At 38.7% G+C, this 27192-nt stretch overlaps 1 protein-coding gene and 1 long non-coding RNA gene across 3 annotated transcripts in view; both read left to right on the top strand.

Annotated features, from left to right (window-relative positions):
• The window catches only part of ROR1 (receptor tyrosine kinase like orphan receptor 1), a 429702-nt gene that overhangs the window by 308564 nt on the left and 93946 nt on the right, over window positions 1-27192 (top strand). The window lies entirely within an intron of this gene.
• Window positions 1237-26990, top strand: LOC131279747 (uncharacterized). The gene is made up of 2 exons (XR_009187188.2): window positions 1237-1489; window positions 26536-26990. It is a non-coding gene; the product is annotated as an uncharacterized lncRNA (long non-coding RNA).

Below are 27192 nucleotides of genomic sequence, written 5' to 3'. Positions count from 1 at the left end.
TGGTCTTCTGTGAGGCCCCCAACAGTTCATGCTCATTTACCTGCATTTTTGGGTCCCAAATTAGGCTGATGTTTTCAGTGAATCAGATCATAAATTAGCCTCGGGCAGCTCCCAGGTCCTCTACCCCCTGAAGAATTTTAGGATAGCATTCCTTACTGAGCTTCATGATCCAGCATGTGTAACCTGACCCAACAGAGATAACCTGGGGCTGAGATTTCCCTTCTCCTTCTCATCCCTTTCATTTTACTGGCTGGGTGACCTCAGGGAAATCATTCAGACTCCTAGAAAGTAGATCTTTGAAATGAAAACATCTGCTTTCCCAATTCCCAGTTCTAGGAATCTATTGTGAGAAGATACTCTCAAATCTGGATAAAGCTCTATGTAAAAAAGATGTTCATTGCTTCATTAACTTAATATTAAACATTATAAAGCAGAAGAATTATGCCACAGAATAGGATATTATGTACCCATAAAAATATAATGTTTGTGAAGAGTTTTATGGATAAAGAATTCTGCATATACTATAATATCAAGAATAAGAAATAAGCAGGATACAAAGTCATATATACATAACACGTGTGTGTGTGTATGAGTGTGTGTGTGATCTCAACTATATAAAAATGTTTGGAAAGAAAACAAACTATTACCAAAAGCTTATACTTACTTTTATGTTTGTACATATGTAAAACTTTTAAAAAGAATTTAACACTGGGCATACACTAATTGCTGTCCCCTTAAAAACAAGATGTTTAACACTCAAGTTTGAGAAACGCTGGTTTAGAGCTCTGGACAGAACTGGGACTGGAGATAAAAATTTTAGAGTGGTAGCTGTTTGAGTAAAGGTTGATGAATGGATGCAATCATCTAGGAGGAGCCTGCAATGTGAGATGAGATGAGAGCCAGGGACTGGATCCTGAGAAAGCCGAATGTTTAGGGAATGGGTGAAGAAGAGGAGCCAGGGAGGGGAATGAGCTAGACACAGTAATCCATAAGAGATAATCACCTGTATGCATGAGAACTGTGGCACTGGGAAGAGAGAGGAATAATGAAGCAGAAAAACATTTTAAAAGAAAGAATACAAGTTAGGCATTAGAAATGAAGGAAATGGAAAAGCCAAAGATTTCTCAAAGTTCTGTAGCCTTTGTTGATGCAAGAATGGACGGAGATGGGGTAATTTGACATTCCGACAGTAAAAACTCACTTTATTAATGGAAGTCTGAAAGTACCTAGCCCACTAGTAATTTTTCCCTTGAAATAATCATTTTGTTAATTTAGCATATCAATGTTTCGTGATATCTTAAGAATGTGACTATAGAGTTAGAGCAGAGCAGACCTGAGAGCAGTGCCTGAAATATTCTGAATGGCAGAATCCATGGCTCCTCTGGTTAGTATTAGCCAGATGAGGCTGTTAGAAAGTCAGATCACAGAGAGACCCTCAACATTCACCTTGTGAAGAGAAAAACATCGAGACTTGGAAGGAATGAGCGAGGTATTTCAGTTTCTCCAAAGCTTCTGCTTGATATAATAAGTATGACTTATGCCTGCTAATTAACCTCCAAAGTCCTTCAAGAAGACTAAGTTCTTTATTCTGCTAGCTTTGAAGTACAACTTGGGAGACCCCTCAAAGGTCAACATGACAGGCCGCCTTTTGCCTTGCAGTGGACTGTGCAGGTGCTACCTGAAGGTTTCCAAGCCTATTTTATTACAAGGCTGACAATATTCATGGGAGTGTCACAAAATAAGAGATTTATAATCCTTTCTGATCCCACGTAGCTCCAAATCACTGAATGAATAATCTTTCTCAAGCATATCCATAATTTCTACAAGCCAAAATCAAAGAAGTAGGCAAGATTAAGGAAATTTCTTTTTTCCTTTTTAAGAAATCATTTTGCTGAAGTTTTACATATACCTCATAAAATTGAGAGTTAGTTTGAATTTGGGAGAAAGAGATGCTTTATCTGAACTCACTTGCCAAAAATACTTAAATGAGAACATGCTGGATGTAAAAGCGCCAAAGAAATAGGGTCAGTTATGCATTCTCAACTTTCCAGACTCTCCTGCACCCTTCAAACTCAGGGTTTTCCGACAGGAGTTAATGGGACCCTGCAAAGAGGACGGTGATTCGGGCAGGGTTGTGACAGGGCTGGTGGGGTAGGTGCTCTGTAACCCACTTGAGGGCCTCCTGACCACAGTCCCGTTTGGAGCTAACAATGGTGCTCGTTGTTAAAAGCAAGTGTCAGCCTCAAGAGCACTGCCTTAAGGAGAGGAGCCCAGTTTTCCATATTCCCAACATGGCCAGAGGTTTCATTCCTTGAGAATGTGTTTATTCAGCCTAGTAAAAACATTAAAAAAAGGGAATAAATCTCTGCCGACCCCAAAATGCTTTTCACCACAGCTGTAAACCATAAAACATTTAGAAAGGTGAGCAGGACTAAAGATAATATAGTTTTCCCAAGCAGTATGGAGGTGGCCCTTGCAAAGACAGCTGCAGTGCACAGAGCGTCCCCGCAAAATCATTGAGAGAAACAGGTTCTATAAGGTGTTAGGAGTAGGAGGGTCTTTTTTTTAGGGGTGGAAGGGATGGGCAATAATAAAAACCATGTGCCCTGCAGTCTACTCAGCCATATAAAATAGAGAGGCCTGGGACTTTAAGCATTGTAAAAGGGGTTAATTGTCGATTTCTGAATGTGGCAAGTTTATTGATCTTGTTAACAGCAACAGAGCATGTGCTGATAGTTACCACGGCAAAAAGGAAAAGCAGCCTTTCCATCCTGCTATTCGAGGGGACACCCTTACTGGTTTTGGAGTCCAAGCTAAGAGACATGGGTAAAACAGCACTAAAATTTCTTTTTTCCATCTGTCCAAATTTGAATCCATCCTTAAGTTTCCATTTCCTTCCTTCTTTTTTTTTTAATGATTTATTTTTATTTTATTCCCCTTCCCCCCCCCACTGGCCGCCCCCCCCCCCCCCCAGTTGTCTGTTCTCTGTGTCTATTTGCTGCATCTTCTTCTTTGTCCGCTTCTGTTATCAGCGGTACGGGAATCTGTGTTTCTTTTTGTTGCGTCATTTTGTTGTGTCAGCTCTCTGTGCGTGCGGCACCATTCCTGGGCAAACTGAACTTACTTTCGCGCTGGGCCCCCCTATGCAAGGGCACCCCTGTGTGGCACGGCACTCCTTGCACGCATCAGCACTGCACGTGAACCAGCTCCACACGGGTCAAGGAGGCCCAGGGTTTGAATCGCGGACCTCCCATGTAGTAGGCGGACACCCTAACCACTGGGCCAAGTCCGCTTCCCTCCAGTTCCTTCTAACAACTACATTTTTATTACCACTTCTTAGGTGTCAGCTGTGGATGATCAGTTCCTTTCCAACAAAATTTATTATTTAATTGTACAACAGTCTCACTTAGTGGGTAGGTATTATATAGCCATTTTACAGATAAAGTAACTAAGGTTTAGAGAGGTTAAGGAAGGTGTCCATAGTTACAGAGTGAACAGGGATTCAAATCCAGGACTTCATATTCTAAGTCTACAGCTTTTTGCCCTGATTTTTCAAATAATGCATTTATCTGTTTATTCAATAAATATTTATTGACCACCCATTATAAGTCAGGCACTGTCTAGGTGCTGAGGATAGAGCAATGGACAAAACTGAAAAAATCCCGTCCATTCAGAGCCTAGATTTTAGAGGGCATGACTAACTTTCAATCACTTCACTCTAATCTCATTTTACATGCATAGTTGACATCTATAAATTGGTATTTTATTTTGCTGTTGAGTATTGTTCTGCTGTTACTTCATGCACGTGTGTTAAACTTTGATCCTTCCAGCTAGACAGTAAGCTCCCTGAGCCCAGGACTGTTATCTAATGTTTCTCTTTTTCACACTCTATCTAGCACAACCCATTAGATACAGTGCACCTGCTTTTTTTTCCTCTTTTGCAGAAAACCCTTATAAGTCTGATTTTTAAGATCAAGTCATCTGGGATTTATTTAGGACTTTAAAATGCAGCTCCAGTTATTGAGCACTTTTCTAAATATTATTTAAATGTTATTGTCTCATTAATCCTGAAAGAATCCAACTTCAAGCCCCATTTTACAGATGAGGAAGTTGTTGCTTATGGAGGCTAAGAAGATGGGATTCTGACCCTGGTTTAATTCAAAAGCCCAATTTCTTTCCACCATGTGCTTGAGCCTAAAGCAGGGGGAATCTTTGCCTAACTGAAACACAGAGAACATCAAAAGACCCTATTATAAATATTGTGACGATTTGGCAACTTCGGTCATTTTAAGCTGACCAGCCACTGATTGATCCAGTTACTCTGATGTTTATAGCAAAGATCTTGCTTTGTAACTTAACTTCTATCCTATTCTCCATTTTGTGATCTTTGCAAAGATTTTTTTCAAGAGAGCAGTTTTCAAAAAAATCCCTCTGTTCCTTGAAGGATGGCAAATCATAGATTGGCTAATGTCAGAAAAGATGTGGTAGGCTCACACTCACCTGTGATAACTGACTTATTTTTTAAAAATTAGTTTTGGACCATCGTAGTACATCAGCACTTGGCACCCATTTGAAAAAAGATGGTGGGCCAAAGCCAGAGCATGAGCCAGCCGCCAATGAACAGAACCCAGCTGGAGCCATCAGGGGGCCTGGAAACTAGGTAGAAGTTGATGCTTTCTTTCCATTTTGATGGCATAGTTTCCACTTTAAGTAATGTGGACTTAATCTTCATTTACATTCTTCAATCTACGCAGAAATGTATTTATTATTGTCTTGCGATAAGAGGTAATGTTGATGTAAAACAGAGCTCCCTGAAGCTGCAGGCAGTTTCCAGGGTTTGGATGTAAAGACACACAAAAATGTAGTGAGGAGAGCCCTGTGGCATGACAGAGTTTATTAAAATAAGGAAGGAAAAAAAAACAGACAAAAACTAATCCTACTCCTTTTGGAACTTTTATCAATCTGTCTGTCAACAAGTAACTGATAATTTCTGAGTGTAAAGATTTGGATAACAAATGGGTAACGTGTGTAACTATGTTTTGTTTGGTTTCTGCATGTGGATAATGACCCAACTGGTGAGTACCATTAGAGAGCACATGCGAGTAGACTGGATCTCTTTTGACTGCTTTTGTTTATTTAATGGAAGGCTACTGCTTTCATTGAGATTTCCTAGAAGAGTGGTATCTTGCCAAGCTGAATTGTTGTCAGCTGTGGTTTTGAGATAACAGTTTAAAATTTGGATGCCAAGCTTTTAAAATTTACACATAGGTACTGGTCAGTTCAGTCTCCTTAATCAGAAGAACACGGGGAGCAGATATAGCTCAGTGGTTTGAGCACCTGCTTCCCATGTATAAGGTCCCAGGTTCAATCCCGAGTACAGCCAAAAAAAAAGAACACAAGAGCTAATATTACGCCCCAGTACCATTGAACATCGAAGGTCCAGAAAGGAGTGTGTTCTACCTTCTAGCAAAGGAATTGTGAGCATGTATTGGTTTGTCTGCCTGCGATTGGCTTCTCTTTCTTTTGAGGAAATGCTTTTCTTCTCTCCAGCTACATGAGTCTGATGGGGGATACCAACCAGTTATGTCAAACTCTGGCCACAGTAAATGGTCCAAGGATAGGCAGATGACCCATGCCAAACCAATGAGAATCCTTCCACAAAATGTTTTTAACAAGAAGCTGACAAAAAGTTCTCTTGTGTTTCAAGTTGTTTTATTGTAGTAAACCCACAACTTCCAAAGGACATAAAACCAAGAAGCTGAGAAGAAAGAAAGATAAGAGTATCTAATTCCTTAAATCCAGTCTTCCCTGAGAGAGCTCTACTCCTGCTCTTCCTACACAATGGCTAGCGTGCCAATATATGATCCTTTATTGCTTAAAGTAGATCAAACCAGAATTCTGTTACTTGTAACCAAAAGAGTCCCCAGTGATACAAATGGTTCAAGGATCAGGAACAGGAATAGGACCCTTTAGAACCTGATAAATTAGGAAAAGTATTTAGATAAGCCTTAAATTAAAAAAAAACAAAACACTAAACCTCAAGACAATAAAGCCTATTTTGAAATCTTTGAAATAAATACAGATTGCTTATAAATCTTGTGGTCAGCCAATCTCTACAATGATTTGTCCAGAACTGAAAAAGCATGTCCTATCATAACAGAGCTTAAAAACAACAAATCTGTTTCTTCTGAAGACAGAAGTTTTCTAGAACTTTTTTATTGTTTTGAAATATACTTTTATTCTTACTGAATACTAGTACAATTCTTCCCATTTTCAAGACCATACTGCCAAAATGGTAAGAAATTATTTTACTCAAAATTGTGTTACCTTTCATTTTTGGTATACTATTTTCTTTCTCAGGTTAGTGTTTATCATTTTAATTGGACTTAATAATAACATTTAAATAATAAACCAGTAGCTAAGAAGTGTCAGTATGGACAGGCTTGGATGAGGGACATTAATCAGAGAATAAACTAACTGGAATGGAACACCTCAAATTCGTATTTCATTTTACTTGAAAATGTAAATAATTACTGAGGTACATCTCTGTGTCTATATTTACATTTTTAATAGTGTGGAAAGAATATATAAAAATCTAGTCCCAATTTATAGTTGTGGAAATAGATTCAATATACACAGTGGAACAGGGGAAATGGAACAACTTTTCTGCAAAATAAAGAGAAAATGCCTGTTGTTTTCTCAACGTCTACATCAATTGCATTTATTTGAAGTCTAGGAATGTCTCATGGCTCATTCAAGGAACACCCACAATGGGACATGAGATAAATCTTTTGGGGAGAACAGTAATTGCATTCATAAATATCTATTTAATAGAGCAGAAGATCCTAAAAGTCAGGTTTGGATGAACTTTATTCATTGAAACATTGTATCAAACGTCTCATGAATCCTAAGTTGTCTTAGTTAGTAAAAACTGTTATTTTGCTTAGTCAGTATATGAGTACCTCTATTATTGTTGAGTGTACATAGAGCAACAATCAAAGGTGAACTAACAAGTTGGGATATGCTGTCACCAGAGTGCAAGGAAATAACCAAAAAGCTCAACGTTCTAGAATTAAGTGTTTTCCAAAAGGAAATAATTTCCTACCCCATGTGGCCATTGTTATGGTCTGGAATCTGAATTTTGTTTGCACTTGATTACAAAGAGGAAGAAAGAAAAAAATATGTTTTCCTAGTAAGAAGCAAAGTGCTAGGATGATTTTCCTCAGTAAAATCAATATGATGTCTACTCCCAGGCCTAGAAAAAAGTGTGAGGGGTGGGGAGAGTGCTATTTGTTTCACCAATATCCTGAAAGTTTCTCTTTCTCCCCTGGTGTACATCCTTTTCCTGATTTCACAGCTTAGAGAGCTCAGTTCTTTCCAGGACCCCTAATATCAGCTACCAAAGCTTATATGAACCTATTGTAATAATGACCATTTATATGTATTAATTCAAATAATCCTCAAAGCAGCTCTAATAGATCAGTACCTTTAGCATCATCCCCATTTGAAACTCAGAAAGTTCAATACTTTCCAAAGGTCTTAGAGATGATTAGAGACATCTAAGATTCAAATACCAGTCTACCTGGGCCTGATGCCTCCATCTTAACCACTAAACTCTACTGAAAAATGCAGTCTCCTCCCACATATGCAAGGTTGCTGCTTCTGGCCTATGAGTGCTTTTTAAAAATAAAGACATTATTAAGGATGAGCTGATGGTACTTCATCCCTACTCGAGGCAGTCATCTTTAGCACAGCAGTATGAGTTTATGAAAGGTCTGACTACGGTATAAATACAGATTGTGTTCATCCTAGAACAAAAATTGAAATGCATTGTGTTGTTTTTTTTTTTTCACTTTGCCTTGATAAACCAAAACACTGACCAGAGATCATAATCCCAGGTTTATCAACGAGGCAGGGAGCAATAAATTCTTTTTATTTTGTTAAAGATTGAGTATATTTGTAATCACCTTTTATAGGTAAGGTTGTGGATGTGGAAGGAAATGAAATGACTAGTTCTGATCCCTTTGTACCTTGGGACCCCAAAGAACATGCTCTCAGCCTTCTGGCCAGTCTGGGTTTTGCTATGCCAGGGGACGGTCTTGTTCCAGGACAATGGAAAGGGCTATGGGAATGCTGTCCCAGACACTGCCCTCGGCACATGTGATGCCTACCTAGCGGCCTTCTTTCTCACCCTGCACCACCACTCTCAGTAAATTTTACTGGATGAGTTCTCAGTCTATATATATATGGATGTTCCTGTGTGATTCTTATGGTACTTTCAGTTCACATCCCTTTAGCTCATATTTTCCTTTGGTATTCTAATCTTGCTTTCACCATATGGTTTATTAAATAATGCCTGAAGTAAATTATTTTCTATTTCTAACATTTTAGCTGGGAGGGTTTTGGTTGTTCATTTGTTTTCAGTCTGTGTTCCTGAGAAGTCGTATGGCATATTAGGAAAAGTATGGGTTTGGAGACAGAAAGATCTCACACCGAATCCCAGGTCAGCCAGTAACGCTGCTGAATTTGTCATTTAGCTGTTCTGAATTTCAGTTGCCTCATCTGGGGTAATAACTCCTGCCTTTTAGGGGTTTTGTGATATTAAAATGTTATTTATAAAGTACCCAATATATAGTTGATACTTAATAATTTATAGTTATCATTAACATTATTACTTTAATTTAACCAATAATTCTTTCTCCCTCTCTCTCTACCTCACTCTTGTCTCCCTCTCTCTCCCTCGCTTTCTCACTCTTTCTCTTCCCCTACTGTGTTCTCAACATAAGATTTATCATCAAGCCAACTTGAAAAATTTTCTCCTCAAAGCTGAGTTCCTCAAAGTCTAGGGTCATTCCCTTCTGTAACCCAGCAAGAAGTGATGGTGATGAGCAAATCTACTAGTTGGATGGATAGATGGATGGATGGATGGGTCCTTCAGGACCCATTGAAGTCATTACTTTAGTGAACAAATAGCCATTTTAATATCATCTTTTCTCCCCTTTCAAATTACTTTTATACTTTGGGGTGTCAATGTATGGAGGGTAGGGTAATTGCTCTTGCTTTTGAAGTTAAGGTTTAATTCTCTTTCTTCCCTCTTTTCCTTCCTCCCTTCTTCCCTCCTGTCCTCCTTTCCTTCCTTCTAGATATTATTTAGACAAGCAAAGGATGAAATTTGTTGGGATGTTAAATAGTTTGTATCTGATTTTATGAAACCTAAGAAGTGAACTGCAGATGGTTTTAAATGTCTTCTGAGAATTACTCAGTGTTATATAACAGCAAGAACATTGGGCTGGACATCAGAAGACCTTGCTTTGACCCTGACTTTACCTTTTGTTATGCTCTGAGTTCTGGGCAAATCACTTGACCTCTCTGCATCTAGTGTTGTCATCTGTAAACAGAGAGGATTAGACTAATCAGTGATTTTCAAACTCTGCTCGTGGGGTCTTCAAGGATTCACGGAGATGCCTCCGAGCCTGTTGTAAGAGGGATATCAGGGTAGAGAAAGGGGAGGTTCTGTGGAACAAATGGAACTAATCCCTTCAACCATCCTTCAGCCAGAGTAGATGCTCTATTAACCAGTGTCACATTTTTGAGCTTCTGCTAGAAAATCTACTCTGAATAAATTTGAAAACTACTGGCCAAGATTATCTTCAAGGTGACTTTTGACATATAAATTATCTGTTTGTGATCTTCATTTACAAAGGAATGGAGATTTTCTTTTACCTCGTGTGGTTGTGCTCTGAGAATGGATTTCTTATCAAGAGAATAATTTCCTTTTCATCTTGCTTCCTACCTGGCTTAATAGAGCACAAAATACACTCATACTAGATCAGTTATCCCCCTGTGAATATATTCTATTTAGGCATGTCTATCAATGGTGGGACTTATGAAAGACATATATGTTTTCACAGTTGCCACATAAGGCCAACTGGTTTGGTAAGGGGGACCACTTAGGACAGCTTTGGCTCGTGATCCTATTAAAGCTCATGGCCCTATTAAAGCTGGAAAATCATAAACCAAAATCAAAGCAAAGCTTAGGTTGTTCATCTGCTTGGAAAGAGACATATTTACAGTCTTTATGGCATTTCTTATACTATATTAATAATGCATTTTGAAAGGGTGTGTTTGGTTTGTCTTCTGGACAAGTTGGATGAGTCTCTTTAAGTTTTAGGCACAGCCCTTTGTAGGGTTTGTTTTTCCTGCTGTCCCAAGACAGATGACTTAATGGGTTGCTGAAAATGTCCAGGCTGCTTCTGGCTGTGGAGGTAGCTCCAGCTCCAACAATGGAAAGCATTTAGCAGAGCCTTGAGTTTTAGAGCAGGAAAAGACTTGAGAGGGAATCTCATCTGGTGTTTTTCAAGATGCTTTGTAATTTTTTAGGCAGCAAAGTTATTCCCCCAAAAAAGAAATCTGACGCAAATCCTCCATTTATAAATCACATGAAAGAAGAGTAAAGGGGGAGGGCAAGAGATTTCCACTGAATTGTACTCTCCCTGCTCTCTGCCCTCCCCCATGCTCAGCAACACCTAAGGCACGTATGGCAAACCTCAGATGACCAGTGGCTGTTAAAACCCCACTGATATAGTTCAGTCCTAAACCCCTCTTTTTTTGTGTGTCAGGAAACTGAAACCCTGTGAGCTTCAGTGACTTGAACAAGGTCCCAATCGAATGTGTGTCTAAGTGTGGTCTGAAGATTCTTCAGGTGGTTCACAGTCACCTTGCTTTTGCAGCCATAATTATTGTATGTACAGGCCATATGGTGCTGGCATTAGAAGAGGCTTCGGCAATCATTTATTTCAGTCCTCTTCATTTACACGGAGAACTCTGTAAAATCCCTTTCTCACTCAGGTAAGATGCAATATCCAGAGAAAGCCAATGTGCTCTGGCCCTGTTGACTTTGTCTCTTAACTTTCTCACTGCTGGACAGAAAATGTAAAAAATGCATGGTCAAAAATCAATGAGCTAGGAATATCAAGTTTATTAAACAGAATAAAACACATTAGGTTTTATGAACAGATAAATTTTAGAAGAAAAAGCTAAATTATTACACCCTCCAAATGGAAACAGTCCAATTTCCATCAACAGTAGAATAGGTAAATAAATTATATCGTTATGTAGTCAAACTATATATACAGTGAAATATTATATAGCAACACAGCAAAGTAGAGACCTATGGCCACAGGCAACAACATGGATGAATTCCACAAATACAATGTATAAAGAAAGAAGCCAGATATAAAAGAATACAACTTGTATAATTAAATCGTTGCCAAGTTTAAAAACATGAAAAACTAATATAAGGCTGTGAAAGTGAGAATAATGGTTGCTGTTTGGCAGAATGACAAAGAGGGTCCTAGGGGATGTTTCTCGTGTTCTAATATGATACATCTTTACCTAGGTGGTAGATACATGGGTGTGTTAACCTTATAAAACCCACTGAGTGAGGGGGAAGCCAAGATGGCGGCAGAGTAAGGAGCTCCTGGAGTCAGCTCATCCTACAGGGCAGGGCAGTTAGTAATCACCCAGAGCTACCTAAAGCACGTGTTTGGAGGACCCAGGAGACCAGAGCTGTATCCTGCAACATCCTTGAGAGTGTGGAAGGAGGAGACTGCCCATCTCAGAAAGGATTTGTGAGTAGAGCCCTCCACACTACAGAGGTCAATGCCCATGGCACAAGCCACCTCGGGAGCTAATCTGTGGCTGGAGTTGGAAGCTCCATTTCCCAAAAAATGGGGGAGGAAAACATGGTGTGACAAAGACTTCAGCTATTGATTAGTGGATTCAATGGGCTGAAATATAATCATAGGAAAAACTAAACTTTGAGCCTGTCCAGGTCACAGGGAAGCCGGTAGCCACCATTTTGACTCCACCCCTGGCATGAAGGAAGTGGGGCTTACCAAAAATCACAGTGCTTGTAAGGACTGGCTTCTTTCCACCCAGGTTGGATTGCAAGTCTAGCCTAAACCCCAGCCCTACCTCCAGCAGGGAGGAAACTGGGGGGACCTGTGCCACTTCTCTGAGAAGCTGCAAGCCATGCTACAGAGGCTGGTGCCCATCCTACTCTAGAGATGCAAGCTATTCCATGGCTGGAGTTAGAAGCTCCATTTTCCATAAATGAAGGAGGAAGAGACAGTTGTCCACTGACCTCACCTACTGATTAGTGAATTCAGCTGGCTAAAGTATAATCCTAGAGCCAGCCAGGGTCTGAGCCTGTCCAAGTGGGAAAGAGTCCAAGAATGCCATAGCCACCATTTTGACTCTGCCTCTGGCATGAGGGGAAGTCTGGCTTACTGAAAATCCAGTGAAGTTAGGGACTGGCTTCTTTCCACCAAGATCTGACTGCAACCCTAGTCTAGGCTCCAGCCCCAACTCCAGCAGAGAAGAAGCTGGCGGGACCAGCACCAGACTCTCCAGGCAAATGCAGATGTTCTCCTCTGGAACAGACTGAATACTTGATTACCTGGGGCTGCATACCCGTGCCCAAATAGGATAGGAGAGGAGCTAGGTATCCTTGGCCTCTCTGGGCAATGGCAGTAGTTTTCAGCCCACACAAACTCGTTTTTTTGAGTCCCTTCAAGTCCATCCTAAAGGGACTGAACTATTGGGCACCCATAGAACCATTCCCACCACCCAATAGGATAGGAGGGCACTGGTGCTTTCTCAGCCTCTCAGGCCAATGGTGGGTACTTTTGGCCTACAGGGAATGAACTACTGAGCATTGCGAGTTCCGTTCCCAGCCCCTAAAATGCCAGAAGGGACAGTACTCCCTCAGTCTCTCAGGCCAACTGAAGGCATATTTTGCCCACAGAGATTAGATTGTTGGGCACTCCAGAGGGTCCCTTCCCACCCCTAGCAGGGAGAGAGTCTGGTCCTACATCAGTTTACCTGAGCAACTGTGGTCATTTTGGACCCACAAAGCATAGCTTACTGCCCACAACTATAGTTCCATCCCTGCCCAAGGTAGGGGAAGAAGGGGTGTGAACTTTCATCAGTGTCTCTGGACAACTACAGAGTCTTGTCATGCCCAACTTGGCTGTAGCTCTGTCCCTACCCAAACAGAGGAGAAAGGTGGGAGAAGCTTCATTAATTTCTGAGGCAACATGGGCAGCTTCAACTTCCATAACTTATAGCACCAACTATACCCTTCCCTTCTACTACACAATCAGCAAGGGAGAAAAGATGAAATCCCTAAACTAAAGGGAGAAACTGCACCCAGAATAAATACATTTAGCAAGCCAGATGTAAAAACACCAACAAAGAATTATAATCCATACCAAGAAACAGGAAGATATGGCCCAGTTAAAGAAACAAGATAAGCCTGCAGATGTAAAGGAGTTGAGACAACTAATTTTAGATGTTCAAACAAATCTCCTTAATAAATCCAATAGATGGCTAAAGAGATTAAGGATATTAAGAAGACATTGGATGAGCACAAAGAAGAATTTGAAAGCATACATAGAAAAATAGCAGACCTTATGGGAATGAAAGGTGCAATAAATGAAATTAAAAATACAATGGAGGCATATAACAGCAGATTTGAGGAAGCAGAAGAAAGAATCAGTGAGTTCAAACACATGGCCTCTAAAAGAGAACATACAAAAGAACATGAAGAAAAGAGTGGAAAAATTGAACAATGTCTCAGGGACTTAAATGACAGCAAGAGAATTGCAAACATGGATGTTTCAGAAGGAAAAAAGAAGGGAAAAGGGGCAGAATGAATATTTGAAGAGATAATGGTGGAAAATTACCCAACCCTATTGAAGGACATAGATATCTGTGTCCAAGAAACACAACGTACTCCCATCTGAGTAAATCCAAATAGACCAACTCCAATACAAAAACTCATCAGAATGTCAAATGCCAAAGAAAAGAAAGAATTCTGAGAGTAGGAAGAGAAAAATAATGCATAACATATAAAGGATACCCAATAGGATTAAGTGCCAATCTCTCATCAGAAACCATGGAGGCAAGAAGATACTGCATATTTAAGATACTGCAGAAGAAAAACTGCCAGCCAAGAATTTTATACCCAGCAAGAATATCTTTTAAAAATGAGGGTGAGATTAGAATATTCACAGATAAACAGAAATGAGAGAGTTTATAACAAAAAGACGAGCTTTGCAGGAAATACTAAAGCGAGTGTTACAGCATGAAAAGAAGAGACAGGAGAGAGAGACTTGGGAAAGAGTCAAGAAATGACAACTGTATGAGTAACAGTAACTAAATGTGTCAAAAATAAAATGCAAAGATCAGCGAAGCAGATTGGCTCAACTGATAGAGCATCTGCTTTATGACATGAGAGGTCCAGGGTTCAAACCCAGGGCCTCCTGACCCATGTGGTGAGCTGGCCCACATGCAGTGCTGATGCAAACAAGGAGTGCCATGCCACGCAGGGGTGTACCCCATGTAGGGAAGCCCCACACACAAGGAGCCCATTAAGGAGAGCTGCCCTGCATGAAAAAAGTGCAACCTGCCTAGGAGTGGTGCTGCACACATGGAGAGCTGACACAGCAAGATGACACAACAAAAAGAGACATAGATTCTCAGTGCCACTGACAAGAATACAAGTGGACACAGAAGAACACACAGTGATTGGACACATAGCAGACAACTGGGTGGGAGGGTAGAGAAATAATAGATAGATAGATAGATCTTTTTTTAAAATGCAAAGATCAAAATGGGTGAAATAAGAACTGCCTTTACAGTAATAGCATTGAATGTTAATGGATTAAACTCCCTAATCAAAAGACACAGACTGGCAGAATGGATAAGAAAATATAAGCCATCTATATGTTGTCTGCAAGAGACTCATCTTAGACCCAAGGATAACAATAGATTGAAAGTGAAAGATTGGAAAAAGATATTCCATGCATGCAGTAACCAAAAAAAAAAAAAAAAAAAAAAAGCTGGGGTATCTATACTTATATCTGATGATATAGACTTTAAAAGCAAAACTGTTATTAGAGACAAGGAAGGACATTACATATTAATAAAAGGGATGATTCACCGGGAAGAAATAACTATCATAAATATATATGCACCTAACCCAATATACATGATGCAAGCATTGGCAAAACTGAAGGGAGAAATAGACATCTCTACAATAGTAGTTGGAGACTTCAGTATTACCACTCTCAGCATTGGATAGGACATCTGGGCAGAGGATCAATAAAGAAACAGAGTTTGAATAATATGATAAATGGACTAAACCTAATATACAAATACAGAACATTGCACCCCAAAACAGCAGGATATACATTCTTTTCAAGTGCTCATGGATCTTTCTCCAGGATAGACCACATGTTGGGGCACAAAGCAGATCTCAATAAACTCAACAAAATTGAAATTATACAAAGCGCTTTCTCTGATCATAATGGAATAAAGTTGGAAATCAACAAGCAGTAGAAAAAGGGAAAATGCACATATGTATGGAGATTAAACAACACACAATTAAAGTGAGTCAAAGAAGAAATTTCAAGAGAAATCAATAAATATCTTGAGATGAATAACAATGAGAATACAACATATCAGAACCTATGGGATGCTGCGAAGGTAGTATTGAGAGAAACTTTATAGCCCTCAATGCTTACATTAAAAAAGAAGAAAGAGTTAAAATCAATGACCTAACTACACAGCTGGAGGAACTAGAAAAAGAGCAACAAACTAATCCCAAAGCAAGTAGAGGGAATGAAATCACAAAGGTCAGAGCAGAAATAAATGAAATTGAGAACAAAAAGCAATAGAGAGAATGAACAAAACCAAAAGTTGGTTCTTCAAGAAGATTAATCAAGTCAACAAACCCTTAGGTAGACTGACTAAGAAGAAAAGAGAGCAGATGCAAATAAATGAAATAAAAAATGAAAAAGGGAACATTACTACTGACCCCACAGAAATAAGAGAGATCATAAGAGTATACTATGAAGAATTTTATGCCCAAAAACTAGGCAATGTGGATGAAATGGAAAAATTCCTAGGAACGTACAAACAACCTACACTGACCCTAGAAGAAATAGAAGACCTCAACAAACCAATTGCAAGTAAGAGATTGAAACAGTCATCAAACAGCTGCCCAAGATGAAAAGCCAAGGAGCAGATGGTTTCACAGGTGAGTTCTACCAAGCATTCAAAGAAGATTTAATACCAGTCTTACTCAAGCTCTTCCAAAAAATTGAACAAGAAGGAATGCTACCAAACTCATTCTATGAAGCTAATATCACCATAATAACAAAGCCAAATAAAGATAATACAAAAAAAGAAAATTGGGGAAGCAGACTTGTCCCAATGGATATGGCATTTGCCTACCACATGAGAGGTCCACGGTTCAAACCCCGGGCCTCCTTGGCCCATGTGGAGCTGGCCCATGTGCAGTGCTAATTCACACAAGGAGTGCTGTGCCATGCAGGGGTGTCCCCCACTTAGGGGAGCCCCATGTGCAAGGAGTGCATCCCATAAGGAGAGCCACCCAGCATGAAAGAAAGTGCAGCCTGCCCAAGAATGATGCTGCATACATGGAGACCTGACACAGCAAGATGATGCAACAAAAAGAAACACAGATTCCCGGTGCTGCTGATAAGGATAGAAGTGGTCACAGAAGAACACACAGCAAATGGACACAAAGAGCAGACAACTGGGGGGGCGCGGCGGAGAGATTTTTAAAAAAGAAAAAAGAAAGAAAATTACAGACCCATTTCTCTATTGAATACAGACGCAAAAATCCTCAATAAAATACTTGTTAATCCAATCCAACAACACAGTAAAAGAATTATTCATCATGATTAAATGGGTTTTATACTAGTCAAGCAAGGCTGTCTCAACACAAGAAAATCAGTCAGCATAACACACCACGTTAATAAATCAAAGAAGAAAAATCACATGATCTTATCAATTGATGCAGGAAAGGCATTTGACAAAATACAGCATCCTTTCTTGATAAAAATACTAGAAAAAATAGGAATTGAAAGAAACTTTCTCAAGATGGTAAAGGCCATATATGAAAAACCCACAGCTAACATTGTACTCAATGTTGAAAGACTGAACACTTTCCTATTCAGATCAGGGCCAAGACAAGGATGCCCACGGTCACCACTGTTGTTCAATATAGTGCTAGAGGCTCTAGCTAGAGCACTCAGGCAAGAAAAAGAAATAAAAGGCATCCAAATTAGAAAGGAAGAATTAAAATTTTCACTATTCACAGATGATATGATTGTATATGTAGAAAGTTCCAAAAAATCTGCAACAAAGCTGCTAGAGCTAATAAATGATTTCAGTAGAGTGTAAGGATAAAAGATCAATATACACAAAGCAGTGGTGTTTCTATACAATAGTAATGCACAATATGAGGAGGGAGTCAGGAAAAAAATTCTATTTACAATAGCAACTCAAAGAATCAAATATTTAGGAAAAAATTTAACCAAGGATGTAAAGCACTTATATTCAGAAAACTATAATGCATTGCTAAAAGAAATTTTAAAAAGACCTAAATAATTGGAAGAACATTCCATACTCATGAATTGGAAGACTAAATATCATTAAGGTGCCAATTCTTCCCAAATTGATATACAGATTCAATGCAATCCCACCAGCATTTTTTAAACAAATGTAAAACACAATTATCAAATTTATCTGGATGGGTAAGAGGCCCCAAATAGCCAGAAACATCTAAAAAGGAAAAGTGAAGTTGGAGGACTCTCTTTAAATCATATTACCTAGCTACAGTGGTAAAAACAGTGTGGCATTGGCTAAAGATAGACACATAGACCAGTGGAACTGAATTGATGGTTCAGAAACAGATCCTCTCATCTATGTCCAAGTGATTTTTGTTGTTGTTGTTTGTTTGTTTTTGTTTTTTGTTTTGGCTTTTCATTTTTTTATTTTTTAAAAGATACTTAGATTACATAAGTGTTACAGAGAATATATAGGAGATTCCCATATGCCCTGCTCCCCACATCTCCCATATTTTCTCACATTAGCAACATTTTTCATTAGTATGATGCATTCTTTGCAATTGATAGACACATTCTGGAGCATTGCCACTAAGCATGGATTATAGTTAACATTGTAGTTTACACCCTCTTCCACTCAAATCTGTAGGTTATGGCAAGATATATAATGGCCTGTATCTGTGTTGCAGTGTCTTTCAGGATGATTCCCAAATCCCAAAAATGCCCCCATATTACACCTGTTTTTCCCTCTTTCTACCCTCAGAACCTCCAGTGGCCACTGCCTCCACATCAATATTTCTTCCATTGCCAGAATCACAATAAGTCTATAGTAGAATATTAGTAAGTCTACTTTAGTCCATAGTTCATTCCCCAATCCCAAGGATTCTGGGATGGTAATGACCACTCCACCTTTAATTGAGGGGCAGCTTCCATCCCAAATGGATTGCACTTGTAGACACTTTCACTTCCTTGGTATGTTGGTTATCCATCATCTTCTCTTTGTTAGTTGTCCTGGGTGAGTCCAATGAACTGAAGAGTAGGTGTTGCAATTCTGGTGAGATTCAGGGCCCAGCTGGTACACGGACTGCCCAAAGATTTAAGTCTCTTGGATGTACACCTACCAACTTTAGTACTAATAAGTTCAAATAGAAGAACAGAAGAGCCATGTGTAGGGAAACCACAACTGAGTCCAATCTGTCACCCTGGGGAGGATGTGATTTTTGACAAGCCTGTCAAACCCACCCAGATGGGACAGAATAGTTTATTCAACAAATAGTGTTGGGAGAACTGGATATCCATAGCCAGAAGAAAGAAAGAAGACCCCTACCTCACACCTTATACAAAAATTAACTCAAAATGGATCAAAGACCTAAATATAAAAGGAAGTACAACAAAGCTCCTAGAAGAAAATGTAGGGAAACGTCTTCAAGACCTGGTGGTAGGTGGTGGATTCTTAAACCTTACACCAAAAGCATGAGAAATAAAAGAAAACATGGATAAATGGGACCTCCCCAAACTTAAACATTTCTGTGATTTAAAGGACTTCATCAAGAAGGTAAAAAGGCAGCCCAGTCAATGGGAGAAACTATTTGGAAACCACTTACCCTATAAGGGTTTGGTTTCCATTCTATATAAAGAGATCATACAACTCAACAATAAAAGAACAAGCAATCCAATTTAAAAAATGAGCAAAAGATTCAAAAGATTTAAACAGACATTTCTCTAGAGAGGAAATACAAATGGCCAAAGAGCACTTGAAAAAATGTTCCATGTCACTAGCTATTAGGGAAATACAAATTAAAACAACAGTGGAATATCATCTAAGACACATAGAATGACCATTATTAAAAAAACAGACAATAAGTGCTGGAGAGGATGTGGAGAAATAGGAACACTCCTTGTCTGTTGGTGGGAGTGTAAAATGGTTCAGCCTCTGTGGAAGACAGTTTGGCGGTTCCTCAGGAAGCTAAATATAAAACTGCCATATGATCCAGCAATTCCTCTACTAGGAATATAGCCAGAAGAACTAAAAACTATGACATGAACAGACTTCTGCACATCTATGTTCATAGCAGTGTTGTTCACAAATGCCAAAAGATGGAAACAATCTAAGTGTCCATACACCAATGAATGGATAAACAAAATGTGGTATAAACATATGATGGAATACTATGCCGCAGTAAGAAGAAATGAAATGGTGACACATGTGATAACATGGATGAATCTTGAAGGCATTATACTGAGCAAAGTAAGCCAGCCACAAAAGGACAAATATTGCATGGTCTTGTTAATATGAATTAAATACGAAGAATAAACATATAGAATTAAAACCTAACGTATGCATTATTAAGAGATAAGAGGAGGCTTGAGAATAACTACTGATGCTTAATGTTTGTAGAAGTTTTAATTAACCTGACTGTAAACATGTGGAAATGGATTCAGTTGATGGTAACACATTATAGTGAGTAGCAACTGTTTTATAAATGGGATTGTGGCTAAAAACGGTAGTCTGGGGAAGTAAATGTCAATAGAAAGAAAGCTAAAGAATAGTCTAGGGACTGAATAACCCAGTGAACCCAGAGGTGAATGTGGATTTTGGTTGAGGGTACAAATGCAAGAGAGTCCTTCTGTGAGCTAGAACAGATGTACATCACTATTGTAAGGTGGTAGGAATATGGAGAAGCATGGGAAAACTACAATTGGTGTGACCAATTGCTGTGGTTAACAGTAATACTGTAATATTCTTGCATTAATGCCAAAGCTGTACTGTGTTGATAATGGAAGTGTATGGAAAAACGATGCCAAGTGTATGCTATGGACCATGGTTGGTTGTAATAGTCTGATCATATTATCTCATAATCTGTAACAAATATTCCACCATAATGTGGAGTGTTGGTGAAGGGATATTGTATGGGAAATCTACACATCTGTATGATTGATTTGCAAGTTCACAACCTCTGTAAAAAATATATATTTTTTAAAAATAGTGTGGGTTGGGAGAAAATACACCAAATGTAAGATAAGGAATATAGTTGGTAGTAATATTTTGACAATGGTCTCGCATAGTCTGTTAACAAATGTTTCACAACAATGCAAAGTATTGGTGGAGGGGTGTTGCATGAGACCCCTGGATGATGTTATGTATGTTTAGTTTGTAAGTTCACAATCTTTACTATACACTTATTGTTTATGCATGTTTATATATGAATGATATGCTTCAATAAAAAATTATATTTTAAAAACTTTTTAAAAAATTCACTGAGCACTCATATTTTTGCATTTTTCTATATGTATATTGTATATCAGTTTTAAAAATTTACCCCACAAAGGTCTAAATTACCAGTGAACTTCAGAATTTAGGGAAAAAATCTTATCCTTTCTAGGTCTTAGTATCTCCCTGAATATATTAATAAGACAATACCATTAAAATCAACATTTATAAAACCAGAAGGAACTGAAAAATGAGTATCTAGCTCAAGTGCCAATTTATTTTTCCTTCTTAAATTGTTTTCAATTAGGTAACTTTTAGGTTTACAGAAAAATCATGGAGGAAATAGAGTTCTCATATATACCCCTTCACACACACCTAATATTAATACTTTGTATTAGTGTGATATCTTTACTCCAGCTGATGAAGGACTATATACTATAGTTTTACTATTAACTATAGTCATGGTTTACATTAGGGTTAATATTTTGTGTTGTACAGGGCTATGGTTTTGTTTTTTTTTTTTTTATTCTAGTAATGTATATACAACATAAAGCTTCTCCTTTTCACCACATTCAAACATACAATTCAGTGGTTTTAATTAAATTCACTGGAGCTACCATTACTACTGTCCATTACCAAAACTTTTGCTTCACCTCAAACAGACACTCTTACTAATTAAGCATTAACATCCCATTCCCTATCTCCACATCAGCTCTGGTAACCTATATTTTAGATTCTACTATGAGTTTGTTTATTCTAACTTTATATGAGTGAGATCATACCCTATCTGTCCTTTTGTGACTGGCTTATTTCACTCAACATGATGTCATCAAGGTTCATCCATATTGTTGCATGCATCAGAATTTTATTTCCTTTTTATAGTTGAAAAATATTCCACTGTATGTGTTTACCACACTTTGTTTAGCTATTCTTCTGGTGATAGATTTTTGGGTTGGGTTCCTTCCATCTTTTGGCAGTTGTGAATAATGCCACTATGAACATCAGAGTGCAAAAATCTGCGTGAATCCAACCTTTCAATTCTTTTGGGTATATACTGGAAGTGGGATTGCTGGGCCATATGGCAATTCTCTACTTAACTTTCTAAACTGTCAAACTGAACCATTTTACATCCCCACCAATGATAAACAAATGTGCCTATTTTCCACATCCTCTTCAACACTTGTTATTTTCTATTTTTTATAATAGTATTCATTCTAATGGGTGTGAAATATCTCATTGTGGTTTTGATTTGCATTTCCCTAATGACTGATGATGTTGAGCAACTTTTCATGTGTTTATTGGCCATTTTTATGTTGTCTTTGAAAAAATGTCTGTTCAAGTCTTTTGCCCATTATTTAATTACATTGTTTGTCATATTGTTGTTGAGTTATAAGATTTATTTTTATATTCTAGAATTTTGATTGGGATTGCTTTGAATCTGTAAATTGCTTTGGGTAAAATTTACATCTTAACAATATTTAGTTTTCTGATCCACGAACCCAGACTGTCCTTCCAATTATCTAAGTTTTTATTATTTCTTTTAGCAATGTTTTATAGTTTTCCATGTACAAGTCCTTTAATCCTTGGTTACGTTTATTCCTAGATATTTGGTTCTTTCTGTTGCTATTGAAAATGAAATATTTACTTTATTTCCTCTTTAGATTGTTCATTACTAGTATACATAAACACTACTGATTGTTGCATTGTTGGTATTGTATCCTACCACTTTGTTGAATTTGTTTAGTAGCTATAGGAGTTTGTTGATTTTGGGGGGCTTTTCTGAATTTAGGATCATGTTATCTGCAAATAGGGAAAGATTTACTTCTTCCTTTCCAATTTGGATGCTTTTGTTTCTTTTTCTTGCCTAATTGCTCTGGCTAGAAATTCTACTTCACTGATGAATAACAGTGGTGACAGTGGGCATCCTTGTCTTGTTTCAGAGCTTAGAGGAAAAGCTTTCATTCTCTCATCATTAAGTGGATATTAGCTGTGGGCTTTTCATATATGTTCTTTATCATGTTGAGGAAGTTTCCATCTGTTCCTATTTTTTTAAGTGATTTTATAAAGAAATGATGAATTTTGTCAAATGCCTCTTCTGTGTCTCTCTGTCTTTCAACATGGGGTATGATATTAGCTGTGAGCTTTTGCTAGATGTTCAAAGATTCTCGGGGGTAATTGCAGCCTAGAGCATCTTACACCATTATCTTGTTCAACCAGTCAATTTCCAAATATTTCACAGAAAGAAAGTCCAGGGCCAAAGAATTAACTTGACATGCCATAATACATCATACAATTGGTAGAGCAGAGATTTGTACTTAGATATTTCAGGTATATTAATAAAGTTATGCTAAATAAAATTCTGATGAAATAATATGATAAAATCAATCCACTCTTCTTTTTTCCCCACCTCTTTTTTCACTTGCTGAGTTTGTTCATTTTCCTTGTTTTTTTTAAAAAAAGACTTATTTTTTATTTATTTCTCTCCCCTTCCCCATTCCCCCCCCCCCCCCCCCCCAGTTGTCTGCGCTCTGTGTCCATTTGCTGTGTGTCCTGTGTCCAATTACATTCTTGTTAGTGGCACTGGGAATCTGTGTCTCTTTTTGTTGCATCATCTTGCTGTGTCAGCTCTCTGTGTGTGCGGCACCACTCCTGGGCAGGCTGTACTTTTTTTGCACTGGGCAGCTCTCCTTACTGGGCACACTCCTTGCGCGTGAGTGTCCCCTACATAGGGGACACCCCTGTGTGGCACGGCACTCCTTGCGCACATCAGCACTCTGCATGGGCCAGCTCTTCACATGGGTCAGGAGGCCCTGGGTTTGAACCCTGCACCTTGCGTTTGGTAGGCAGACACTCTATCTGTAGAGTCAAATCTGCTTCCCATTTCTTGTTTCTTTAGAAGGCACTGGTGGCCAAACCTGGGATCTCTAATGTGGGAGGGAGGTTTCTAATCACTTGAGGCACCTCTACTCCCTGCTTTGTTGTGTCTCTCATTCTGTTTTTCCTCCCCACGTCTCTTGTCATGTCATCTTGTTGTGTCAGCTCTCCGTGCCTGCCTGTAGTGTCAGCTTGCTGTCTTCTTTAGGAGGCACCAGGAACCCTGCTCCCTGCTTTGTTGTGTCTCTCATTATGTTCTTTTCTTCTTGTATCTCTTCTTGTATCTCTTGCTGCACCTGCCTGTCACAGCAGCTCACTGTCTTCTTTAGGAAGCACTGGAATCTGAACCAGTGACCTCCCATGTCATAGTTAGAAGCCTAGTCTTCTGAGCCACACACACTTCCCTCAATCTATTCTTAAATGTACTTTTATACTATGAGCAAAGGATTTGCAAAATAGATAAGTAATGTGAACAATACTATCAGTGTTTTCATAGAAACAATATGACATTCTTGAAGATAAAAATTCCCCTGTGACCCACAGATGGATAGCCATCTGGTTTGGTTTCTGAGAATTTTTGCAAAATTAGTGCATCTATGGAAATTTCATTCCCAGGACATATTTGAATTAAAGCCATGATGATGTTAATAATGATGATATCAAGGTTAATGACAGTGTCAACAATGATGGCAATGATATAAACTAATGCTTGGACAGTATATTAGTTTCTCATTGCTGGTAACAAGTTATCACAAATTTAGTGGCTTAAAACAACACAATATATTATCTTGCAGTTCTGGAAGTAGAAGTCTGAAGTAGATCTTACTAAGCAAAAATCAAAGTTCCTTCTGGAGACTCTAGGGGAGAATCCAGTTCTTTTACCTTTGCCTGCTTTTAGAGGCTGTCTGCTTATGCCCCCTTCCATCTCCAAAGTCAGCAGCAGCTAGTAGAATTTTTTTTCATGCGTTACTCTGATACTGACTCTTCTACCTTTCTCTTCTATTTTAAATGATGCTTGTGATTACATTGGGCTCAACCAGATCATCTAGGATAATCTCCCTCTTTTAAGATCAACTGATTAACAACCTTAATTCCTTCTGGTGGTTAAGGCAGAGTCAGTACTGGAAGAAACTAGATTTCCTTATCCACTATCTGTGTCTCATTCATTAAGAAGCAGTGTTCTGAACCCAATTCTTGGCTTATTCAAGCTCTAGTATCTCCTGAGGTTAAGCGGTCCTGGACAGCTTGAGACAAGATTTTGGAAAGAGTTACATTCTCAGTCAGTCTACACAGAATTGCTGCTCAACTCTAAGGCCCAGCATCTGCCTCACTCTCCCCTAAATTTAACCCACAGCCTGGGGTAAAGATGAGGTCAGAGTGCCATCGCAAGGGAATATTTCTCTGGCTCTGGGAGAACTTCAGCTCTTTCAAATTTGTTCTAGTAATTTAGTGAGGCCCCAGGCAGTGGTGAAATAAAGTGAAACCTGCAGATTTAAGTGGACCTGGAACCATAAGCCATGAGTGAGAAGTCCACACACCTGTAGTCAGGTCAAAAGACCTTGTCAGGAGCCTTCATGCTTTTAAATGCATGGGGTCCTTGCTCAGAGGTAGGCCCCACCTGCCAGCTCATTCCTTTCAATCATGATATCATAGTATCCTATCATCCCCTCCAAGTTAGTAGAAGAAGTGGGTTAGGTGTGCAACTCCAGCAACATTAAGTCTTTGCTCTCTCGGGGTAAATAGAATCCTTTCTTTAGCCTGAGGCACAGGCATGAAGGCTCCTCAGTCTCTCTTATAAAGACATTATTGGCTGGCCCACCTCTATTCGCCCTTCAGACCATGCCTAGACATGCCAGAATTCTCAGGTGAAATGAGCGTAAGTGCAAACTGGGACTCCAGGCTAAATATAAATCACACGGTTCTGAGAAAAAGCACTCTGGTAGGTGCAGACCTGGCTTTGTCTATGACTCTCTGTGTAACTTGTCCAAGTTTCTTCACAGTGGTCATTCTTAGTGTTTATGATGATAATGGATCTAGGGATTTGAGATTCTTCAGGAATAGCCCTGACTCTTCTAGCCAGAGGGAATTGCTTCCTTCATCCCAGGCTGCATGTGGGCCAGGTAATCCTTTATAATGTGGTTGGTACAGAGTTGAAGCTGATGCATTTTCACTCCAGGACTTGATTAACCTTAAATCATTTTCTCTTAGTAATAAAGAGTTTTACCAATAATTATGAAAAACAAATATCAGGGGGGCTATGACTGAAATAAGTTGCTGTTTTAGTTTCTTTGGCTACTCAAGCAAATACCATGAAATGGATTGGCTTAAATATGAGGAATTTATTGGTTCACAGCTTTGAGGCTAGGAAAAAGTCCAAATAAGGTGTCATCAAGGAGATGCCCTCTTCCTGACAACTGGCATTCTGGGCTGGCTGCTGGTGTTCCTTGGTCCTGGGCTCCACTGTCACATGGAAGGACACGTGGCAGCCTCTTTGTCTCTCCCTCCTCTCCCAGATGCCATTGACCTTTGGCCCTCTTTTTTCCTGTGGCTTTCTCTCTCTAGGTTGAATAATTTTATTCTACTTATTAAGGACTCCAATCATAGGATTAAGACGCATTCTGATTGAGCTGAGCCACATCATAACTAAGTAACCTTATCAATAGGTCCTTCTTAAAATGAGTTCACACCCACAGGAATAGATTAAGTTTAAGAACGCGTTTTTCTGGGGTACATAGCTCCAAACCACCACAGTTTTTGAAGAAAATTTAATGCTATAAATAATAATAATGGATCTTTGCTGTAACTTACAGTTCATAAAGCACTATCACATATATTATTCAACAGTCAAGAAATGTTTTCTGCTGGGCTCTAGCAGTGGAGGTACATCAGGAAATGAGGGATAGTCTCTGCCCTCGCGGTGCTTATACGCTTCCGAAATTAAAAGGGGGTGGAGGGGTTTACTGACAAATGAACCTCTACCTCTACCACTGAACTGTATTCTATTCACAGTGCACATTAATCTCAAGCAACTCCATGAGGCACGCAGACGATTACCTCCATCTCAAGGATGAAGAAATTGAAGCTCAGGTGGCTAAGAGACTTGCTAAAACCTACAGATTGATATATTAGATCTGCATTAAATCCCAGCAATCCTTCCAGTATGTTGGTATGTTGTAAAGCATAGTGCATGGCCCATAGGAAGCCCTCTGTATCTGTTAATTGCTACTGGTGCTCCGTCAATGTCAGCTGCTATTATAATTATTGTTGCAGCATGGAAAAGAGGGCAGAAATAATTTAAGCATCTGAATTCATTAGAAGCCACTGAAGGAACATTCTGCTCAGGAGCATTTGCATTCTGACTGGAAATTATAAAAGCAAAAAACAGAACAAAACATGTTTACATTTTCTAGTTGATTGATTGTAAATTGGGAAATAATGATTAAAAAAACAATTAAGTTGCCTGATTCAATGGTTTATGATTTGCATATGAACTGTTTCTTTTCCTGTGATAAATTTAGTTAATATTTATTAACTAATTAGTAATTTAATTAGTTAACAATGAAATAGTTAAAATTTCAACCATCACATGTTCATTTTGTTTAAATATTTTGTGGGATTATTGTTGAAAATAAAGACCAAATAAATTGGTTTAGTTAAATAATATCA

The sequence above is a fragment of the Dasypus novemcinctus genome, chromosome 9 (genome assembly GCF_030445035.2).
Source record: "Dasypus novemcinctus isolate mDasNov1 chromosome 9, mDasNov1.1.hap2, whole genome shotgun sequence".
Taxonomy (NCBI): domain Eukaryota; kingdom Metazoa; phylum Chordata; class Mammalia; order Cingulata; family Dasypodidae; genus Dasypus; species Dasypus novemcinctus.
This window is presented reverse-complemented; position numbering and strand designations above follow the sequence as displayed.